This window comes from Myxine glutinosa, chromosome 7 (assembly GCF_964187855.1).
Source record: "Myxine glutinosa chromosome 7, kmMyxGlut1.1, whole genome shotgun sequence".
NCBI classification, from domain to species: Eukaryota; Metazoa; Chordata; class Myxini; order Myxiniformes; family Myxinidae; genus Myxine; species Myxine glutinosa.
This window is the reverse complement of record NC_136267.1, coordinates 87328787-87336521: the sequence shown is the minus strand read 5'-3', so window position 1 is coordinate 87336521 and position 7735 is coordinate 87328787.

Below are 7735 nucleotides of genomic sequence, written 5' to 3'. Positions count from 1 at the left end.
ACCCCAGCCTGGTTTTTTGGCGGTCACGGTGCTCCCTTGGGACCCCAGCCTGGTTTTTTTTGGCGGTCACGGTGCTCCGTTGGGACCCCAGCATGGTTTTTTGGTGGTGACGGTGCTCCGTTGGGATCCCAGCCTGGTTTTTTGGCGCTAATGGTGCTCCGTTGGGATTCCAGCCTGGTTTTTTGGCGGTGACGGTGCTCCGTTGGGATCCCAGCCTGGTTCTTTGGTGGAAACGGTGCTCCCTCGGGGTGACGTTGTTGTGGAGGACGTTGTTGACGTTGTTGAGGAGGAGTCTTCTGGTTCACAAGACGTTGTTGTGGAGGAGTCTTCCGGTTCTCAAGACGTTGTTGTGGAGGAGTCTTCCGGTTCACATGACGTTGTTGTGGAGGAGTCTTCCGGTTCGCAAGACGTTGTTGTGGAGGAGTCTTCAGGTTCACAAGACATTGTGGTGGAACAGTCTTCTGGTTCACAAGACGTTGTTGTGGAGGAGTCTTTCGGTTCACAAGACGTTGTTGTGGAGAAGTCTTTTGGTTCACAAGACGTTGTTGTGGAGGAGTATTCCGGTTCACAAGACGTTGTTGTGGAGGAGTCTTCCGGTTCACAAGATGTTGTTGTGGAGGAGTCTTCCGGTTCACAAGACATTGTGGTGGAACAGTCTTCCGGTTCACAAGACGTTGTTGTGGAGAGGTCTTTCGGTTCACAAGACGTTGTTGTGGAGAAGTCTTTTGGTTCAGAAGACGTTGTTGTGGAGGAGTCTTCCGGTTCACAAGACGTTGTTGTGGAGGAGTCTTCCGGTTCACAAGACGTTGTTGTGGAGGAGTCTTCCGGTTCGCAAGACGTTGTTGTGGAGGAGTCTTCCGTTTCACAAGACGTTGTTGCGGAGGAGTCTTCCAGTTCACAAGACGTTGTTGTGGAGGAGTCTTCCAGTTCACAAGACGTTGTTGTGGAGGAGTCTTCCAGTTCACAAGACGTTGTTGTGGAAGTCTTCCGGTTCACAAGACGTTGTTGTGGAGGAGTCTTCCGGTTCACAAGACATTGTTGTGGAGGAGTCTTCAGGTTCACAAGACGTTGTTGTGGAGGAGTCTTCCGGTACACAAGACGTTGTTGTGGAGGAGTCTTCCGGTTCACAAGACGTTGTTGTGGAGGAGTCTTCCGGTTCACAAGACGTTGTTGTGGAGGAGTCTTCCGGTTCACAAGACGTTGTTGTGGAGGAGTCTTCCGGTACACAAGACGTTGTTGTGGAGGAGTCCTCCGGTTCACAAGACGTTGTTGTGGAAGAGTCTTCCGGTTCACAAGACGTTGTTGTGGAGGAGTCTTCCAGTTCACAAGACGTTGTTGTGGAAGAGTCTTCCAGTTCACAAGACGTTGTTGTGGAAGAGTCTTCCAGTTCACAAGACATTGTTGTGGATGAGTCTCCTGGTTCACAGGACGTTGTTGTGGAGGAGTCTTCCGGTTCACAAGACGTTGTTGTGGAAGAGTCTTCCGGTTCACAAGATGTTGTTGTGGAGGAGTCTTCAGGTTCACAAGACGTTGTTGTGGAGGAGTCTTCCGGTACACAAGACGTTGTTGTGGAGGAGTCCTCTGGTTCACAAGACGTTGTTGTGGAAGAGTCTTCCGGTTCACAAGACGTTGTTGTGGAGGAGTCTTCCGGTTCACAAGACGTTGTTGTGGAACAGTCTTCCAGTTCACAAGACGTTGTTGTGGAAGAGTCTTCCAGTTCACAAGACATTGTTGTGGATGAGTCTCCTGGTTCACAGGACGTTGTTGTGGAGGAGTCTTCCGGTTCACAAGACGTTGTTGTGGAAGAGTCTTCCGGTTCACAAGACGTTGTTGTGGAGGAGTCTTCCGGTTCACAAGACGTTGTTGTGGAACAGTCTTCCGGTTCACAAGACGTGGTTGTGGAAGAGTCTTCTGGTTCACAAGACGTTGTTGTTGAGGAGTCTCCTGGTTCACAGGACGTTGTTGTGGAGGAGTCTTCCGGTTCACAAGACGTTGTTGTTGAGGAGTCTTCCGGTTCACAAGATGTTATTGTGGAGGAGTCTTCAGGTTCACAAGACATTGTTGTGGAGGAGTCTTTCGGGTTACAAGACGTTGTTGTGAAGGAGTCTTCCAGTTCACAAGACGTTGTTGTGGAGAAGTCTTTTGGTTCACAAGACGTTGTTGGGGAGGACTCTTCCTGTTCACAAGACGTTGTTGTGGAGGAGACTTCCGGTTCACACGGAGTTGTTATGGAGGAGTCTTCCGGTTCACAAGACGTTGTTGTGGAGGAGTCTTCCGGTTCACAAGACGTTGTGGAGGAGTCTTCCGGTTCAAAAGACGTTGTTGTGGAGGAGTCTTCCGGTTCACAAGACATTGTTGTGGATGAGTCTTTCGGTTCGCAAGACGTTGTTCATGAGAATTATGGTTCACAAGACGTTGTTGTGGAGGAGTCATTGGGTTAGCAAGACGTTGTTGTGGATGAGACTTATGGTTCACAAGACGTTGTTGTGGAGTCATTGGGTTCACAAGACGTTGTTGTGGAGGAGTCTTCCGGATCACAAGACGTTGTTTTGGAGGAGTCTTCCGGTTCACAAGACGTTGTTGTGGAGGAGTCTTCCGGTTCACAAAACGTTGTTGTGGAGGAGTCTTCCAGTTCACAAGACGTTGTTGTAGAGGAGTCTTCCAGTTCACAAGACGTAGTTGTGGAAGAGTCTTCTGGTTCACAAGACGTTGTTGTTGAGGAGTCTTTTGGTTCACAAGACATTGTTGTGGAGGAGTCTTCTGGTTCACAAGACGTTGTTGTGGAGGAGTCTTCCGGTTCACAAGACGTTGTTGTGGAGGAGTCTTCCGGTTCACAAGACGTTGTTGTGGAGGAGCCTTCCGGGTCACAATACGTTGTTGTGGAGGAGTCTTCCAGTTGACAAGACGTTGTTGTGGAAGAGTCTTCTGGTTCACAAGACGTTGTTGTTGAGGAGTCTTCCGGTTCTCAAGACGTTGTTGTGGAGGAGTCTTTCAGTTCACAAGACGTTGTTGTGGAGGAGTCTTCCGGTTCACAAGACGTTGTTGTGGAGGAGTCTTTCGGTTTACAAGACGTTGTTGTGGAGGAGTCTTCCAGTTCACAATATGTTGTTGTGGAGGAGTCTTCCAGTTCACAAGACGTTGTTGTGGAGGAGTCTCCTGGTTCACAGGACGTTGTTGTGGAGGAGTCTTCCAGTTCACAAGACGTTGTTGTTGAAGAGTCTTCCGGTTCACAAGACGTTGTTGTGGAGGAGTCTTCCGGTTCACAAGACGTTGTTGTGGAGGAGTCTTCCGGTTCACAAGATGTTGTTGTGGATTGTCTTCTGGTTCTCAAGACGTTGTTGTGGAGGAGTCTTCCGGTTCACAATACATTGTTGTGGAGGAGACTTCCAGTTCACAAGACGTTGTTGTGGAAGAGTCTTCTGGTTCACAAGACGTTGTTGTTGAGGAGTCTTCCGGTTCACAAGACGTTGTTGTGGAGGAGTCTTTCAGTTCACAAGACGTTGTTGTGGAGGAGTCTTCCGGTTCACAAGACGTTGTTGTGAAGGAGTCTTTCGGTTTACAAGACGTTGTTGTGGAGGAGTCTTCCAGTTCACAAGATGTTGTTGTGGAGGAGTCTTCCAGTTCACAAGACGTTGTTGTGGAGGAGTCTTCCGGTTCACAGGACGTTGTTGTGGAGGGGTCTTTCGGTTCACAAGACGTTGTTGTGGAACAGTCTTCCGGTTCACAATACGTTGTTGTGGAGGGGTCTTTCGGTTCACAAGAAGTTGTTGTGAAGGAGTCTTCCGTTTCACAAGACGTTGTTGATCTATGTTATACCGGCACCATCCGCACAATGGAGATTAGTGGTGGTGACTGCAGAAATCTGTTGTCGGATTGGCGCACACTCGCACCCCCTGTTAACCAATAAGAACGGACAGGATTCTTACATTTTCTCCAGTTACCATCGTGATCGATGACGAAACTGTATTCGATAGTAATTGATAGATTAAAAATTTGGAAACGCTCTGCGACCCTCCGAAAGGTCTGCAGGTGTGTTCCATTGTCAATAAACTTGCGGAGTGCTCGCCTAATTTTAAACACTCAAGCAAGCACTCCAAAGAAACGGTTGAGAAGGAACGGCTGGCTTGGCAAGCGACAGCAAGCTGATTGCTCATGGAAAATACATTATGTTGCAAAGCCTGGTTGTCGTTAAGGACGCGTAGACTGCCTGTAAACCGCTAAGCCACGCCCCTCGGTCAGTTGTGTTTTTAATGAGTCGAAATCGATGAACTAGTGCAACTTATAAACGTCTAATTGCTTCACTGTGAGTTGTGTCGTCCTTTCAAAGGCTCAAATATCATATGAAAACAGAGGTGGTTTCATCGAGAGGAAGGAACGAGGTCAGAATACCTTCAAAGTATTAAATTGCTTTTTTAAGTTGTGATTTTAACAGATTTTGAGGTTGTTTGAAGATGATTAAAGGAAAGTTATTCGAATATTCCCTTTTGGAGAATTTCTCAAAGAAATCCGCAATGACGGAAACTCATGTGAGCTCCATGGGACGATGAACGGAGGAAAGGCGACGGTGCAGAGAGGGAAAGAAAGCACAAACGTTTGGATGGATCACAAGGGCGTGTCTTCGACGAGGTTCGCCTTTCCGGCATATAAAGCGCGCAATTCAGCCTATTGATCTGGGTAGTGAACGGTCACCACCTCGTTGTCTCTTGTGGTCAAAGCTCCTTGGTCCTTGGAGGAGTCTTCCGTTTCACAAGACGTTGTTGCGGAGGAGTCTTCCGGTTCACAAGACTTTGTTGTGGAGGAGTCTTCCGGTTCACAAGACGTTGTTGTTGAGGAGTCTTCCGGTTCACAAGACATTGTTGTGGAGTCTTCCGGTTCAAAAGACGTTGCTGTGGAGGAGTCTTCCGGTTCACAAGACGTTGTTGTGGAACAGTCTTCCGGTTCACAAGACGTTGTTGTTGATGAGACTTATGGTTCACAAGACGTTGTTGTGAAGGAGTCATTGGGTTAGCAAGACGTTGTTGTGGATGAGACTTATGGTTCACAAGACGTTGTTGTGGAGGAGTCTTCCGGTTCACAAGACGTTGTTGTGGAGGAGTCTTCCGGTTCACAAGTCGTTGTTGCAGAGGAGTCTTCCGGTTCACAAGATGTTGTTGTGGATTGTCTTCTGGTTCACAAGACGTTGTTGTGGAACAGTCTTCCGGTTCACAAGACGTTGTTGTGGAGGGGTCTTTCGGTTCACAAGAAGTTGTTGTGGAGGAGTCTTCCGGTTCACAAGACGTTGTTGCGGAAGAGTCTTCCGGTTCACAAGATGTTGTTGTGGATTGTCTTCTGGTTCACAAGACGTTGTTGTGGAACAGTCTTCCGGTTCACAAGACGTTGTTGTGGAGGGGTCTTTCGGTTCACAAGACCTTGTTGTGGAGGAGTCTTCCAGTTCACAAGACGTTGTTGTGGAGAAGTCTTCCGGTTCACAAGACGTTCTTGTGGAGGAGTCTTCCGGTTCACAAGACATTGTTGTGGAGGAGTCTTTCGGTTCACAAGACGTTGTTGTTGATGAGACTTATGGTTCACAAGACGTTGTTGTGGAGGAGTCTTCCGGTTCACAAGACGTTGTTGTGGAACAGTCTTCCGGTTTACAAGACGTGGTTGTGGAAGAGTCTTCTGGTTCACAAGACGTTGTTGTTGAGTCTCCTGGTTCACAGGACGTTGTTGTGGAGGAGTCTTCCGGTTCACAAGACGTTGTTGTTGAGGAGTCTTCCGGTTCACAAGATGTTATTGTGGAGGAGTCTTCCGGTTCACAAGACATTGTTGTGGAGGAGTCTTTTGGTTCACAATACGTTGTTGTGGAGGAGTCTTCCGGTTCACAAGACGTTGTTGTGGAGGAGTCTTTTGGTTCGCATGACGTTGTTGTGGAGGAGTCTTCCGGTTCACAAGACGTTGTTGTGGAGGAGTCTTCCGGTTCACAAAACGTTGTTGTGGAGGAGTCTTCCAGCTCACAAGACGTTGTTGTGGAAGAGTCTTCTGGTTCACAAGACGTTGTTGTTGAGGAGTCTTTTGGTTCACAAGACGTTGTTGTGGAGGAGTCATTGGGTTAGCAAGACGTTGTTGTGGATGAGACTTATGGTTCACAAGACGTTGTTGTGGAGGAGTCTTCCGGTTCACAAGACGTTGTTGTGGAGGAGTCTTCCGGTTCACAAGACGTTGTTGCGGAGGAGTCTTCTGGTTCACAAGATGTTGTTGTGGATTGTCTTCTGGTTCACAAGACGTTGTGGTGGAACAGTTTCAGGTTCACAACACGTTGTTGTGGAGGGGTCTTTCGGTTCACAAGAAGTTGTTGTGGAGGAGTTTTCCGGTTCACAAGACGTTGTTGCGGAGGAGTCTTCCGGTTCACAAGATGTTGTTGTGGATTGTCTTCTGGTTCACAAGACGTTGTTGTGGAACAGTCTTCCGGTTCACAAGACGTTGTTGTGGAGGGGTCTTTCGGTTCACAAGACATTGTTGTGGAGGAGTCTTCCAGTTCACAAGACGTTGTTGTGGAGGAGTCTTCCGGTTCACAAGACATTGTTGTGGAGGAGTCTTTCGGTTCACAAGATGTTGTTGTTGATGAGTCTCCTGGTTCACAGGACGTTGTTGTGGAGGAGTCTTCCGGTTCACAAGACGTTGTTGTTGAGGAGTCTTCCGGTTCACAAGATGTTATTGTGGAGGAGTCTTCCGGTTCACAAGACATTGTTGTGGAGGAGTCTTTCGGGTTACAAGACGTTGTTGTGAAGGAGTCTTCCAGTTCACAAGACGTTGTTGTGGAGAAGTCTTTTGGTTCACAAGACGTTGTTGGGGAGGACTCTTCCTGTTCACAAGACGTTGTTGTGGAGGAGTTTTCCGGTTCACAAGACGTTGTTGTGGAGGAGTCTTCTGGTTCACAAGACGTCGTTGTGGAGGAGTCTTCCGGTTCAAAAGACGTTGTTGTGGAGGAGTCTTCCGGTTCACAAGATGTTGTTGTGGAAGAGACTTCCGGTTCACACGGAGTTGTTATGGAGGAGTCTTCCGGTTCACAAGACGTTGTTGTGGAGGAGTCTTCCGGTTCACAAGACGTTGTGGAGGAGTCTTCCGGTTCACAAGACGTTGTTGTGGAGGAGTCTTCTGGTTCACAAGACATTGTTGTGGATGAGTCTTTCGGTTCGCAAGACGTTGTTGTTCATGAGAATTATGGTTCACAAGACGTTGTTGTGGAGGAGTCTTATCGTTCACAAGACGTTGTTGTGGAGGAGTCTTCCGGTTCACAAGACGTTGTTGTGGAGGAGTCTTTTGGTTCACAAGACGTTGTTGTGGAGGAGTCTTCCGGTTCACAAGACGTTGTTGTGGAGGAGTCTTTTGGTTCACAAGACGTTGTTGTTGAGGAGTCTTCCGGTTCACAAGACATTGTTGTGGAGGAGTCTTCCGGTTCATAAGACGTTGTTGTGGAGGAGTCTTCCGGTTCACAAGACATTGTTGTGGAGGGGTCTTTCGGTTCACAAGAAGTTGTTGTGGAGGAGTCTTCCGGTTCACAAGACGTTGTTGATCTATGTAATACCGGCACCATCCACACAATGGAGATTCGTGGTGGTGAATGCAGAAATCTGTTGTCGGAATGGCGCACACTCACACCCCCGTTAACCAATAAGAATGGACAGGATTCTTACATTTTCTCCAGTTACCATCATGATCGATGACGAAACTGTATTCGATAGTAATTGATAGATTA